Genomic DNA, 15,134 nt, shown 5'->3' on the forward strand with positions numbered 1-15,134 from the left:
TCCCACCACTGCTTTTTAAAGACCAATAAAACCTAAATTCCAAATTTTCACTGATGAAAAGGTTCTTCCTAACAAGGGACATGTTGTCTTTGAAGAAACCAGCATCTTATACACAAGGCTACTGACACATCAATAACCGCATGGTACTTCTTAAAACCAAAGGTTTATGCTCCACATCCTCCACATTCAACCACATTTCTTAGCTTAGCTTCCTCGACAGAATCTTGTTGAAAATCTCAAAACAGAAGTGACAAGGGTGTCAAGACAACTACAACCTGGAGCTTCGCACAAAAATCCTCCCTATGTTCTCAAACATTGCTAGCAGAGGATGGTTTCGATCCATCGACCTCTGGGTTATGGGCCCAGCACGCTTCCGCTGCGCCACTCTGCTGCTTTTTGCCAGCGTTATGTACTGTAAAGTTCCAGTTCTCTGGTGTGTTCTTGAAAGAGTTCAAGGTCTAATGCACAAGGCTAACCCGAAAGCACCGACCAGGAGATTGAAGTGGAGACCAACTCTCTTTTATCCACTTCTCCCCCATTCAACCGTATTTCTTAGCTTGCCACGACTGTTCCTTTTCATAGGTAGAGTGGCTGTGCGGTCTAAGGCGCTAGATTAAGTCTCCAGTCTCTCATGAGGCGTGGGTTCCTATCCCACCACTGCCATTTAAAGACCAATAAAACATAAATTCCAAATTTTCACTGATGAAACAGTTTTTCCTAACAAGGGACATGTTGTCTTTGAAGAAACCAGCGTCTTATACACAAGGCTACTGATACATTAATAACCGGATGGTACTTCTTAAAACCAAAAGTTTCCTCTCCACATCTTCCCCATTCAACCACATTTCTTAGCTTGCCATGAGTGTTGGTTTTCCAAGACAGATTCTCTTTGAATAGTTCAAAACATAGTAGACTTGTAGGTGTCAAGACAACTACAAGCTGGACCTTCGCACAAAAACCTTATTGATGTTCTCAAATACTGCTAGCAGAGAATGGTTTTGATCCATCGACCCCTGGATTCTGGGCCCGGCACGTTTCCACTGTATCACTCCACTGCTGGTTTCCAAGGTTATGTACTCTTCAGTCCCGGTTCTCTAGTGTGTTCTTGAAAGAGTTCAACGTCTAATGTACGAGGTTATTAAGACCACACTGACCTGGAGGTTGAAGTGGAGACCAACTTTCTTTTATCCACTTCTTCTCCCCTATTCAACCGTATTTCTTAGAGTGCCACGAGTGTTCTGCAGGTAGTGTGGTAGGTTTTTTTTTTTTTTTTTTTGCTAGCCACCAGTAAGCAAATGTGTCTATCTATTTGAGGTGTTGTGTGTAAAAACAGTTAAAAAATATATTTAAAAAATTATATATCCCTAAATTGAATAAGAGAATGTATAAAATTTGAGGTAGTTTGTGATATGTAAATGTTGTATACAGTACACAATATACAGTGGGCCCCCGGGTTACGAACTTAATCCGTTCAGCGGCTACGCTCGTATCTCGAATTGCTCGTATAGCGGGCAATCCAAACCCATGTTAATTCGTGAGTGCGTGCAACGCGCGCAGAAGCCTTAGGTAAAATCATCACGCTGTATACATAAATTAATATTAAGTGACATAATCTACTGTACAGTTGCATTAAATAACAAATACAAAGGATAAATGACTTTTACCTTTGGAAAGACGTGACTTGTGCTGAGATAAGCAGAGATGAGCAGAGATGAATGCTCTAAGTCAATACGGTAAATCAGATATGCTATTGGTCTTACAGTGTCAAAGTAACTTTTTCAGTCAGGGTTTTCTCTACTTCCTTCCATCCCAACCAGCTGTGCCATCAAGCTAGATAAAGGCGTTCGGCCAATAGCATATCGGCACTTCTGTGATTGACGTGTGACACCGGCCAATAGCATCTCCGTGAGTGAGACCGGGTGACCTTAATCGACCAATAGCATATTGGCGTCTCCTTGACTGACTGATAATTATTTGCACTTTTTTTTTAAACGGTTGGAATGTATTGACATCTTATTGATTAAAACACATTTAAATCTGTGACGATTTTTTGTCCTGCAATCGGCACACTTAATTTCATGTCAACTGTTTTTCCCGACGTGAATTGAGCACGGTGGAAGCGGAGAGGTGGTTGTGTGTGTTGCATTTACTAGGCAGCACACTTATGGCTTGTTCGAGCGTCAGTTCACCTTTGGTTACAACTCACAAAATTGCAACAATGACGCTGTCCCAATGCATATCGGGAGATCGCCGACTAACCTGACATGCAATCTTGTCTAGCAACCATTATATGGCGCTTTATCATCACCCGTAATAGGGTGCAGAGATTAACCTCTTGAGTTAATACGGCAACGCATATAGGCTATTGGTCTCACAGTGTTACAGTAACTCTTTCAGTCATGGTGCAAATCACGGAGATACTAAAACATCATCCTCTTATTTCTTCCTTTACCGCTGCTAGTAATTTTAGAAGCTATGTCTAACAGATAAAGTTTGCAAAGTCTTCAAAACATTCCGTTTTTCACTCATTTTGTCTACTTCCTTCCATCCTGTCCCATCAAGCTAGATAAAGGCGTTCGGCCAATAGCATATCGGCATTTCTGTGATTGACGTGTGACGCCGGCCAATAGCATCTCCGTGAGTGAGACCGGGTGACCTTAATCGACCAATAGCATATTGGCGTCTCCTTGACTGACTGATAATTATTCGCACTTTTTTTTAAACGGTTGGAATGTATTGACAATTAATTAAAAAAAAAACACACATTTAAACCAATGACAATTCTTTGTCCTGCAATCGGCACATTTAATTTCATGTCAGCTGTTTTTCCCTTTAGCTGTACAAACACTACACTTAAATGGTAATATATTTAGACACCGTGAGTGAGACAGTCAGTGTGAGATTGTAAGACCAATAGCGTTCACGTTACCGCCATAAGTATCTATTAATGATTGTAGATGACGCAACTGCTGAATATATTGACTCAGTTAGGCGAGAACATTTCTACATACTCAATGGCTGGTTTGTCGGAATGCTCGCAAGACGAGAGGTTTGCTCGTAAGCGGAGGACAAAATTCTCCCTGATCCACGCTCGCAAGGCGGAATGTTCGCAAATCGGGATGCTCGTAAGCAGGGGGCTGACTGTATATGATTTTATTTATGTATTTATGATTGTATGTGTGATTTATGTGGAATGTGTTTTTATGTTCACTATGTGTATGTATTAGACAAAAAAGGATGATATTGAAGTATTGATTTTGGTTTTAAACTAAATTTAACTGCGATTTAACCAACAGTATTTTGTTAGCGTTGAAAATATCCATTCAGCCATCCATATTCTATAAATATGCTGGGACTAAATATGCAGGCATGTTTAGTCTGTTGAAGAGATGATGTTGGCAGACAATTACAAAAAGAAATAACGAAAAAAAATTATAAACTTCACATACCATTTTTTTGCATAAAGATCTGATGTTATTACCTGCGGCTTATACGAGACGAGACAGTAGTCTTTTAACAGTCGAGGTAGTTTTATTTCTTTTTACCATTCGTAGTACAATGTCAATCTAATGTCAGCTAACATGTAGCATTCTCTCACCTCGCTAACTCCAACAACTAACTTAAGTTCCCTTAAAGGCACAGTCCTCTTTTTGTCTCCGCCGACTCCCGACAAGTTAACTATTAATGTACTTGTCAAGGACACTCCTTGGACATCCGACTACTGCAGTACACATATTTACTTACATCTTAAATTATTAAACCTTATACAGTAAATGTATGTTTAAGTGGCTGTGGTCTCACAGAGAGCTGTGCCATATTAGGCCATGCCAGGAAGTCTAATTAAAGTGACGGCTGTAGCAAACATGATAAGAATCGCATCTTACACTTTCAATCATCCATCAAACAAAAAGGACAAAAGAAGATGCTATTGAAGTATTGATTTTGAACTGATATTTGATTAAGAGTATTCTGTTGGTCTTGAAAGAATCCATCCATCCATCCATTTTGGGACTATGTTGGGACTAAACATGCAGGCATGTTCAATCTGTTAAATAGAGGATGTTGCTGTTGGCGATGACAAAAAAAAAAAAAAAAAATCTAAATCCAATCGTTTTGCATACATATTTGATGTTATAACCTGCGGCTTATAGACAACTGCAGCTTATCCGTGACAAAAATATATTTTTTGCTCAATTTTTGCAGCTTATATACCAGTGCGGCTTGTAGTCCGGAAAATACGATATATATATATATATATATATATATATATATATATATATATATATATATATATATATATATATATATATATATATATATATATATATATATATGGCTTCTTTTTCCACAAAAATAATTGTTTAAGCTCACTATAAACTGCTTAGCTTTTACAGTATTTATACTATAAATATATATTTATATTAACAAAGTGCAACAAAAACTTTAAAAAAAGTAGAACATATTGTCATTTTATAGTACCAAAATATGTGAAAAACTGTTGCTCAATATGAAAAATATTGATATTTCTCAGTACATTTATAACAAACAAGATATGAAAAATAACTTTTTCAAGTAACCAGCTAAATTCATAGTATGGGGAAAGGTAAGGGGAAAACGTGTCAGTTGGTTCATCTCTGAGCACATAGGGAGCATTTTCAGTCAAAATTATCTGTAATTATTTAGTACAGTAGAAACAGTATTTTTATTCATTTACATGTATGTGAGTAATTTAATTTAATTTTATCTCTAGTGTTATTTTATTTTGTTTTGTGGACATGTTGAAGTTTAATGTTGTGTTGATTACATGCCATTTGCTTTATGTTCTGTTTGAATATTTTTCCCTGGTTAGCTCATTTATTTGAATAGAGTCTCTTCCTTAACGAGTATAAGTACAAGTACATCCTAACCCTGCTAGACAGCAAGCTAAACTCTGAAGTTATGAGATAAGACATTCTCATACTACTTTGTAGCTTTCAATGCACATCTTGGCATCAACATCAACATAGTGAAATGAAGAAGGTAAACTCAAATCAGCCATTTTCTTCGATAGCACACATTAACAGAAGGTATAAAAGAGAACTTGAACTAGCTGACAATTCGACAGCAATTTCCTTAAAATAATATCATACATCACTTTAGCTTTCAAATATCACCTTAACAATTTAACAAAAAACTTTATACATACGGGCGTTGCCACTTTAGAAGTTTACGCGTCTCACTTGGCACAGATTTGAAGCACGTCGTTCCCACATTTGCAATCGTAACACACTTCCTGTTTACACAGGTTGCGGCAAATTAAAAGCATTGCTTCAAAACAAGAGTAGCATAGAACAAATAAACTGAAACTTGCCTGAAAGGCAGAACAGAAACATTAAAACTAGCGGCTGTGAGACAACAAAGAATGCTTTCAAGCAGCGCAAGCTTGACAGTCTTAAATGGGCTAAACCTAAAGGACAATAAAAGCAACTCAATATGATTGATGTAGATGCTTTAATAAAGAATAAACTTAGCACTTTGCCGCTTGGGCAAAACTTAGAAATTAAACATTTAGCTGGTGGATTTTAACATCATTCAAGCAGGAAAGAACCAAATCTACACCTTTAACTCTGAATGGCTCAATAGGAACATGGCTAATTGCATGTGTGATTAGAAAAATCGCTGGACACTACATGGACTACAATGTGATTCAATGATCAACTTGACTGAGAGAAAAAGTGGATGACATTGGTCAAGGAGGGGCAAGCGCCGAGGATACAGAGGAAAACTTGGAAATTAGGAAGATTGCTAGTTTGCTCAAAGTGGAGGAGAGATTTTGCAAAAGTGATCACCTTAGAGTAGCAAAGCTCATGGACAGCACACTTTTCAGTCCAAATTACAAATTAAACATTTAGCTGCTGGATCTTAACATCATTCAAGCAGGAAAGAACCAAATCTACACCTTTAACTGAATGGCTCAATAGGAACGTGGCTAACTGCATGTGTGATTAGAAAGATCGCTGGACACTACATGGACTACAATGTGATTTAATGATCAACTTGACTGAGAGAAAAAGTGGATGACATTGGTCAAGGAGGGGCAAGCGCCGAGGATACGCAGGAAAACTTGGAAATTAGGAAGATTGCTGGTTTGCTCAAGTGGAGGAGAGATTTTGCAAAAGCGATCACCTTAGAGCAGCACAGCTCATGGACAGCACACTTTTCAGTCAGTTCTGCAAATCTTCAGCACATGTCTTTGCTGCAGTTGCTTTATGATAACATAAAGGATGCATGATCTGGAAATCTGGAACTGTGACACTGGTCAAAATGATCATCACTACTCAAATGACAACAAATGAGTCAGAAAAATACTTTTCAACGCTAAAAAGGATCACGACATTTACAAAAAGCACAATGGCCCAGCAGAGATTAAATGCACTAGTTACTGTATATTGTCCAGTGAAAATGAATTCAGTCATGGCTTATTGAACTTAACAAATGGGTATTCATAAGTTTGTTCAGATGAAAGATCAGCATGCATCATTTCTATTCATGAAATGAACAGTTTTGGTGAGTGATGCTTTCTTTTAAATCTTTTATTCATTATTTGTAAAGTCATGAATAAAAAGGATTGTTTTCTTGAATTGAATTGTTTTGCTGCTTGTGCCCACTTTGGTGCCCCCCCCCTCAACGTTTTGTGCTAGAGATGCCACTGCTCTTCTATATTTTTAAATGCTTAATGTCACAAATACATATTTCAAATAGGCTATTCTTATTTTCTGAGCTTTTTTTTTCCACATTGACCAACTCGTGCATGCTTGGTATTTTTCCATTTACCTACTGTTGTTGTCGAGTTTTGGGTGAGATGAGCTCTAATTTAGGTCACTAATTGATAAATGATGTAAAATGTTTGGATCTAGATAAGATTGCTATTATCCAACTTTGCTTTGCGCAACTGGGTTGAAACTAAAACAGAATATGTGAGCTGAATTACAAAAACAAGTAGTTCCAAAACCCCCAGACCAGATAACCCATTTTAAAATGATGATCCTTAGTAACTGCTGTTGAGCAGCCTTCACTGCTCTTCTAATAAACTAACAAGATCTGTTGTCACCACAATTCAAATCAAAGAAGTTCATTCAATGTTCAGCTCGAGTATGTCCAAATTGTCAATCACAAGAGTAGTTAAGTAACAAGCTAGGATGATGTGATGAGAAGCCATTTAGATGAGTAAACCTATGAAATATGAACCTTTCACATTCCAGAAATATTTTTCAAATAATTTCTTAAAAATTGAATGTTAACGCTACACTGTAAGATTTCAATACTTATCAATACATTGCTTAGCATGTACTATAGTGTCCTGGTATTGCTTGACTATCCAGAGTGCAGACCCTTTCAGCCACAAGGTCATTGTCTCTTTTAGTGACATAGACATAGACACACTGCCCCCCACCCTGTTAGCATCACACAAAAGCACACGTTTGCGCGGAAATGCACACGCACGTTCACGCGCGCACACACATACACTCACGCACACACTCCACCACCACCCTCAACCAAAATGATGAACGAGCCCACCTTGAGAAAAGGGCCCTCTCCAATAAACAAGCTTATCTCACCTCTCTCCTGCCGCTGCATGTGAAAAATGAGCTCTGGGTGTCACTGTTAATCACTGTAATTGTTAATGTTAAGAAGGGGGCAGTTCCTCGTTGCCCTACACCTTTATTGATTAAATTTTTCTTTTACATTAAAATTCTGTGTGCTTTTGTGGATCCACCTCTCATCACCTCAACCGAAAGCAATAGCTAATTAGTTAGATATTGGGCTCTATGTGACGTAATATAGTGGGCTGAAGCAAAAGCCTTTTATTACTAGCCCGATTAAGTGGCTTTGGTTGTCCGAAATTACCCACAATAGGATTTAACCGATAGTATTGTCGTGATTATTTTGATGAGACCGGCTCTTGCATCATAGAAAACATAGCTGGACTGTGTAGAAACAGTAATAAATGATTATATGTGATAATGAATTTTATATACTGTATGCATCCATCCATCTAGTGAGTTGTGGAGAGCTTCAGTCTAAATACAACACACCAGCTTGCATTGGATAAAGGCCAGACATTAGTAACTTCAACTCATGATAAGGATCGCACAACTTCTTGTGTCAACTTTATCTTGGGAAAAGTGTTGAACTTTGTATTTACATTACACACTGAATGATAAACCACAAATGGCTCAGCAAATTAATATACTGTCAGTCCATCCATCCATCCATCTTCTACCGCTGTCTTCCGGGGTCGGGTCGCTGGGGCAGCAGCTTGGGCAAGGAAGCCCAGACTTCCCTCTACCTCCCTTCATCCAGCTCTTCTGGAAGGATCCCTAGGTGTGCCCAGGCCAGCCGAGAGACATGGTCCCTCCAGCATCTCCTGGGTCGTCCCCGGGGCCTCCTTCCAGTGGGACGTGCCCGAAACACCTCAACGGGGAGGCATCCGGGGGGGATCCTAACCAGATGCCCAAACCACCTCAGCTGGCTCCTCTCAACGCAGAGGAGCAGCGGATCGACGCTGAGCCCGTCCTGGATGACCGAGCTTCTCACCCTATCTCTAAGGCAGAGCCCGGACACCCTGTGGAGGAAAATCATTTTGGCCGCTTGTGTCCGGGATCTTGTTCTTTCGGTCATGACCCACAGCTCATGGCCATAGGTGAGGGCAGGAACGTAGATCGAAAGGTAAACAGAGAGCTTTGCCTTCGACTCAGCTCTTTATTCACCACAACAGACCGGTGCAGAGTCCGCATGACAGCAGACGCCGCACCGCTCTGTCTGTCTGTCTCGCGCTCCATCCGACCCATCAAGACACCGAGATACTTAAACTCCTCCACTTGGGGCAGGACCTCATCCCCCATATATATATATATATATATATATATATATATATATATATATATATATATATATATATATATATTTCTTGATTATCTCCAGATTATCTCCAGTAATCCCTCGTTTATCGCAGGGGGTTACGTTCCAAAAATAACACGCGCAAAGTGAAATCCGTGAAGTAGCCAGCTTTATTTATTTTTTTATTATTTTATAATGCAATACTAAACTATAGAATAAAACCAAAAATCAAAACCTGTTATAAAGCTTTAAAGTTTCAGATTTGTTTAAAACAGTCATTTTAATATAGTAATACAAAGTTGGAAACATTGTCATTTACGTATTTCACAGTCCCAGTTTATGCCTCTTCGTCCTGAACCCGCACATTGTTATTACAGTGGGCCCCCGGTTTACGAACCCCCTGTTTTACGTATTTTTCATCTTACGACATGGACCGCGGTGTTTTTTTGTCCCCCTCTTACGAAAAAACCTTTCGTCTTGCGAACCATCCAACATGCCGGTCAGTGATATGCTATTGGCCGGCGTCACGTCAATCACAGAAATGCCGATATGCTATCGGCCGAACGCCCTCATCTTGCTTGATGGCACGAGCTGGTCGGTGTGTTGTGAAGACTTTGCAAACATTTGTCTCTTAGACATGACTTCTATAATTGCAAGTGGCGGTAAAAGAAGAAGTAAGAAGATGATGACAATAGAAACGAAGCAGGAGATAATAAAAAAATAGGAGGGAGGCGCACGCATAGTTAACCTTGCCTGTGAGTATGGCCGTAACCGCTCAACAATCGGTACAATTCTCAAGAACAAGAAAGCTATTAAAGCAAGCAAGTCTTCTAAGGGCATGACTTTTCTTGCCATGGGACGGACCTCGGTCAACAACAAAATGGAGAAGCTTCTTCTATTATGGATTAAAAAGAAGGAAAGCGCTGGTAATATGTTCTCGTTTAAAAAAAAAGTTCTCGTTTAAAAATAAGTTCTCGTTTAGAAAAAAGTTCTCGTTTAAACAAAAAAAGTCATTGTTTAAAATAAGTTCTCGTTTGAAAAAACTTCTCGTTTAAGAAAAAAAAATCTGCGGGTTCGTCTGCTCCTCTCCACCTCCACCAGCTCAAGTCACGTTGCCACAAAGGTAAATGTCAGTTTTCCTTTGTATATTTATGTTATTTAATTTAACTGTACAGTAGATTATGTTACTAATTTTTAATATGTGTATAAAGTCGTGATGTTTTTACCTAAGGTTTTTGCACGCGTGGCACACATTCACTAATTAACATACTGTAGGTTTGGGTTGCCCGTCATGCGGCAAATTAGTTACGAGCCTAGCCGTTGAACGGATTAAGGTCGTACGTGCTGTCGTACTGTACTTGTTGGTTGAGCTTTTTCTTTTTCTGAGCAAGAAAATTTTATAAACGGATATGACATCGAATTAAAGTTAAGCCTCTTATACAGTAACAATACACACAAAATTTTAATTTAATTTGAGACAATCGTGATTCAGAGCACAATGCGCTGTCAAAAATATCCACACTGTAAAAAATCCGTCAAGCAGCGAACCCGTGAAAGATGAACCGCGATTCAACGAGGGATTACTGTATATCATCTTCTTACTTCTCTCTTTAACATCACTAGCACTCTTGGGATCCATGGCTAACCCATTCAAGTTTGAATTAAGCAGTAAAATTGCGCATAAATTAAGCACTCAGACGAGATCCAGTCTTTAGTATGCGCCATTTTGACCGTGATGCCGACCAATAGCAGACCAGCATTCTAGTGACGTAAGCGGTGACGCATGTATAGACGTATAAGCACAGACACATCCAACATGGCAGTCACGCAAGCACACTAACCGCCATGTTGAATGTGTCACAAGGAGAAAAGAAATGTCGTTGTTCTACCTTTTTAACTTTTTTTGTTTAATCTTATTTTATATATAAAGCTATATAATTTATATCGAGCTTTAGAGAGGAGTAGTTGTTCACATGTTGTTTTGGGGTGTAAAGCATGTTCATTACAAACAAAAATTTAGTAAATGTAAAAAACAAACAAACAAAAAAAAACAACAAAGACACTTCACTTTTTTATTATGTTTTGCAAAGCAGACTGAAGTTGCATGATGATTCTTTGCAAATCTATTGATTGACAAGAAACTATTTTTGACTGAATCAAATTGAATTTTGAATCAGACACCCCAAAATTGGGATTAAGTCTTGAGATAGTCAGAATCCCACCCCTAGTTTTTGGAAATCAAAATATTAATCATTGTCCATTTTCTCTTTTATTTAACAATACTTGACCACTTACTAACATTTTTTACAATTTAATCCACGATGTTTGTTTTGTTCTCGCAGGTCACATTTTTTTGTTTTTACCTGAGATCTCGTTGTCGTGAGATTTTGTCTTCAGGATCATCTTCAGATCGCAATAGAAAAAAAAAAGCCCCCCAAAATGTTATTTTTAAGCCCAAAACATTACATCCTTGTGGGGTTTTAATCTTTTCCCGCCTCAACTTCCGTCCCACAGGGATATGCCATTTCAGTCATGAAGCGCACCCACAGAAAAGGCACACGCATTGTCATGAGGAGCAGACATTCACCAGACCATTGGTAATCTCTTACCTAGATTTCTTTTATATTAAAATGGTATTTCTAGTGTAAACTCTCCATTGTAATTATGTTTGATCATGTACAGATTAGACTTTAATTGAACAGCCAGGCCGCTGCTAATATGACCGCAGCTGCGTGAGACTTCAAAGGAAAGGGCTAACTGTTCACTTACTGTACAGTGTATAAGGTTTAATCATTTAAGATTTAAGTAAATATGTGTCCTGCAGTAATATTGTCTTAAATAATATGTATAGCATGAAGACTTTTCTCGTTTAACACTTTTTTATTTTATATATATATATATATATATATATATATATATATATATATATATATATATATATATATATATATATATATATTTTTTTTTTTTTATTTTAATGTGAAAAGTGGGGGCGATACTTCACATATTTTCAGCTATTGCGGCCTGTCCACCGCGATAAATGAGTTTTCACTGTAACACAAAAAATCTCTTAACACCTAATTTTTAACATTACTTTTAAGTTTTGGTCGGCGAGATTGAGTACACTGCAAGTCGGGCTGCATGATTATGGCAAAATAATAATTATGGTTATTTTGGTCAATATTGCGATCACAATTATTAATCACGATTATTCTACGTTTGGTCAAACCTGTCTATTTATAGCACTTTTTTATACTTAAAAATAATAATAAACTAAAATTAATTAAAAAAAAAATCAAAGGCAAAAACTTGCTGAGTGAAAACCATTGAAAAGAATAAAGCCTACTTAGAACCAAGCACATAACTACAACAGACCTGCAAGAACACCTACAACAGCCTTAAAGTTTTTTTGCAAGAAAAAAAAAAACACAACAAAAAACAGGAAAAAAGTACCAGAATTGCTCATAGTGAGTACGGACTTTTCTGGTCATTTCAAACCCAGTTTATTCGAATTTTTGCCAATCATTTTTTCCAAAATGGGTCTCAATTGACAGCCCGTACTGTGTACGAGGGGCTGAGAAAAGCAGAGGCTTTTGGCATGCGAACGTGTGGTAAACATTGTCATCTAAATGCTTTTAGGGTGGAAGTGAAACCTGATACCTCCGGAGCGCCAGTGAAACTAACTTCAGTGTTGTCATGGCGTCCCACTTTAGACACGTGAAAGAAGATGCGTGGAATCTCGACAGCTAGTTCTGACGTTCCCTCTCTGTCTCCATCTAACTTTCGGTCTCTTCAGAGGCAGGTGTTTCCCTGACGGGGGGGGGGGGCTGAGCCACCAGCCGCGCACCTGAATACCATCAGCCAGTATTTTCTATGTCTCCTTTATTTGGACTTTGACAGGCGTTTTCATTCCGCGAATTTGAGTTGATACTTTGCCAACTTTATGTTGTGCTCATTCACGCGTTGGGTGCTCTTTTTGTTTAATAAATCACTTATATTGAACTCAGTCTTGTTTGTGTCCGGTCTGTTGGGGTCCTACTGTCAAGTTCTTGGTGTTACAACATAACACTAGTAGATTCAAATGATCGAAAATTTTCCAAGCTTTTTTTTTTTTTTTTTTTCAATTCACTCCTCTGTGTGTTTGCTCGCCGGTATTCATCGGCAAACACCAATAAGCAATAGTTCATCCGACATGTTTTCTGACCGGTGCTTCCACACGGTAAACAAATGTCTTAACCCTGCATTTGCCCCCTGGTGGTAGGATGACCGAAAGTGCTTGATTTGATATGTACTGGTAGGCTGCTTTTGCTCTACTGTAGAGTATGAGTTTTGATTGATCAGGACTAAGACAGGGAGCAGCTACGAATAAATCTCTTGCCATAAACATTACGCAGTGACTTGAACCGTCCCAGTTGGTTCACCACGGTGTATGTGTTTCTCTACTGCTTGGTGCTGCTGTAAACTGACTATTGTCACATTGCCTGGTGGCTGATTACAACTTATGTTGTAAAATTGAGCAACATTGCGAACATTCATAAAAGATAGTTGACTTAGAATTAAAAAGGCAAAAAAGGGCATGGCGGACTGACGGACATAAAAAATTACCCTTCAGATATTTGTAATTCCCCATTGTTTCTTGGTATTTATTTGTCCGTCATTTGTCGGTTCGTCAGCAAAGGTATGCTCAGCAAAGGTATGCGTAGTTGCCATCAGTGCTAACAAAGTGCCCACCTCTGATTACAAGATACATATAAAGCAACTGGTTGAAATGAGTTTCCCCCACAGGGAGTCAGGCTTTTCTTTAGAGAGGCTGAGAAGCTCAGTCATCTGGAAGGGACTTAGAGTCAAGCTGTTGCTCCTCCACGTTGTAAGGAGCTCGTGGCTTGGGGATCTGTTTTGGAGGCCTCCTGGACTCCTACCTTGTGGGATGTTCTGTGTATGTCCACTGACAGGAGGCCTAGAGGATGACGAGATTGTGTTTGTTGGCTGGCCTAGGAAAACTTTGGAATCCTCTCAGAAAAACTGGAAGAAATGGCAGGGGACTAGGAAGGCTGAGCTTCCCTGCCAAAAATGCTCCCCCTGTGATCCGGACCCGGATAAGCAGTAGAAAAATCGATGGATGAGTAATAAAGGCCAAAAAATAACCTTTTTCTTTTCTTCAACTGTTGCCATATTCTTTAATGATTCAAAGTGTGCCAACTTTAAGCTTAAAAAGCTTAAAAATGGGTGACTTCATTTTGGCACCAGCACCATTCTAGTGTAATGTGTTTGTGGCCGTGTCGCACCTGTCTGGGTGTTCTGATGTGCACGTGGTTGCCACATCCTCGACACATTTATCATTTGTTTACAAAATGTGGACTGTGCTTGATTTGAAAATGGGGGAGGCTTCATTTTTGTGCCAGGGTAAGTCTAGTTTAACATTTTTATGAATTTGGTTGACCAGCTATGCTTTATCAGGCATTATAGCAGGCATGACTCATTTCGTAGAGCAGCTGCTAATTACTTTCAAAAAAGGAAATTAGATTTTAGATCACCTAAAAGGTGGTCTGTAGGGCGGTACAGATAAAACAATTTAGGTGGATTAGATGAGGGCACAGCTGACAGATCTTGAGCACAGTGATGTGTTTATAGGGTTTTCACAATTTATTTTCAATAGCATTTGAAGAAATAGGTTTCTTCCTTACTTTTCAAACATTGTGGAGCTGAAATGTTAATCTGAACCCGAATGAACTCTGAACCCCCAGCTTTTGTGTTGATTTTTAAAGATTTTCCCATTACTCTGAATAACTAAATATATCACAACTGCTGTCTTCTGATGTCCACTAATACTATGTCAGTTTGATTGGCTATTATTAGTTTGTCAGTCTGGATGTGGAAGTCCCACAGGATTTTGGCCTGGTTGTTCTCAACCACCTTTGGAGGTATCTGCCATCACGATTCTGGGCTCTCTAATTTGTATCTGGTACAAATGTTCTTGTACACTATTACTGATATGTGTAGAGACGGATGACAGTGTGGCTGGCACCCAGGAGGAGCGTCTTTTAGGAGTTAAAGTTGCCACCCATTGTATATATATATATATATATATATATATATATATATATATATTTTTTTTTTTTTTGGGTATTGTTTGCCAACAGCAACATCCTCTGTTTAACAGGCTGCACGTTTAGTCCCAATATATTTCTAGAAAATGGATGAGATGGATATTTTCAACAATAACAGAAGTTAAATAAATTTGTGACGAAATTTGT

General features: G+C 38.6%; 1 non-coding gene across 1 annotated transcript; it reads right to left on the bottom strand.

The window, feature by feature from the left end:
- Nucleotides 1–319: 319 nt before the first annotated feature.
- Nucleotides 320–391, bottom strand: trnam-cau (transfer RNA methionine (anticodon CAU)). Its single transcript has one exon. It is a non-coding gene; the product is annotated as a tRNA-Met (tRNA).
- Between the last annotated feature and the right edge of the window lie 14,743 nt (nt 392–15,134).

Source organism: Hippichthys cyanospilos, chromosome 13 (assembly GCF_059441005.1).
Source record: "Hippichthys cyanospilos isolate Australia breed blue-spotted pipefish chromosome 13, RoL_Hcya_1.0, whole genome shotgun sequence".
NCBI lineage: Eukaryota > Metazoa > Chordata > Actinopteri > Syngnathiformes > Syngnathidae > Hippichthys > Hippichthys cyanospilos.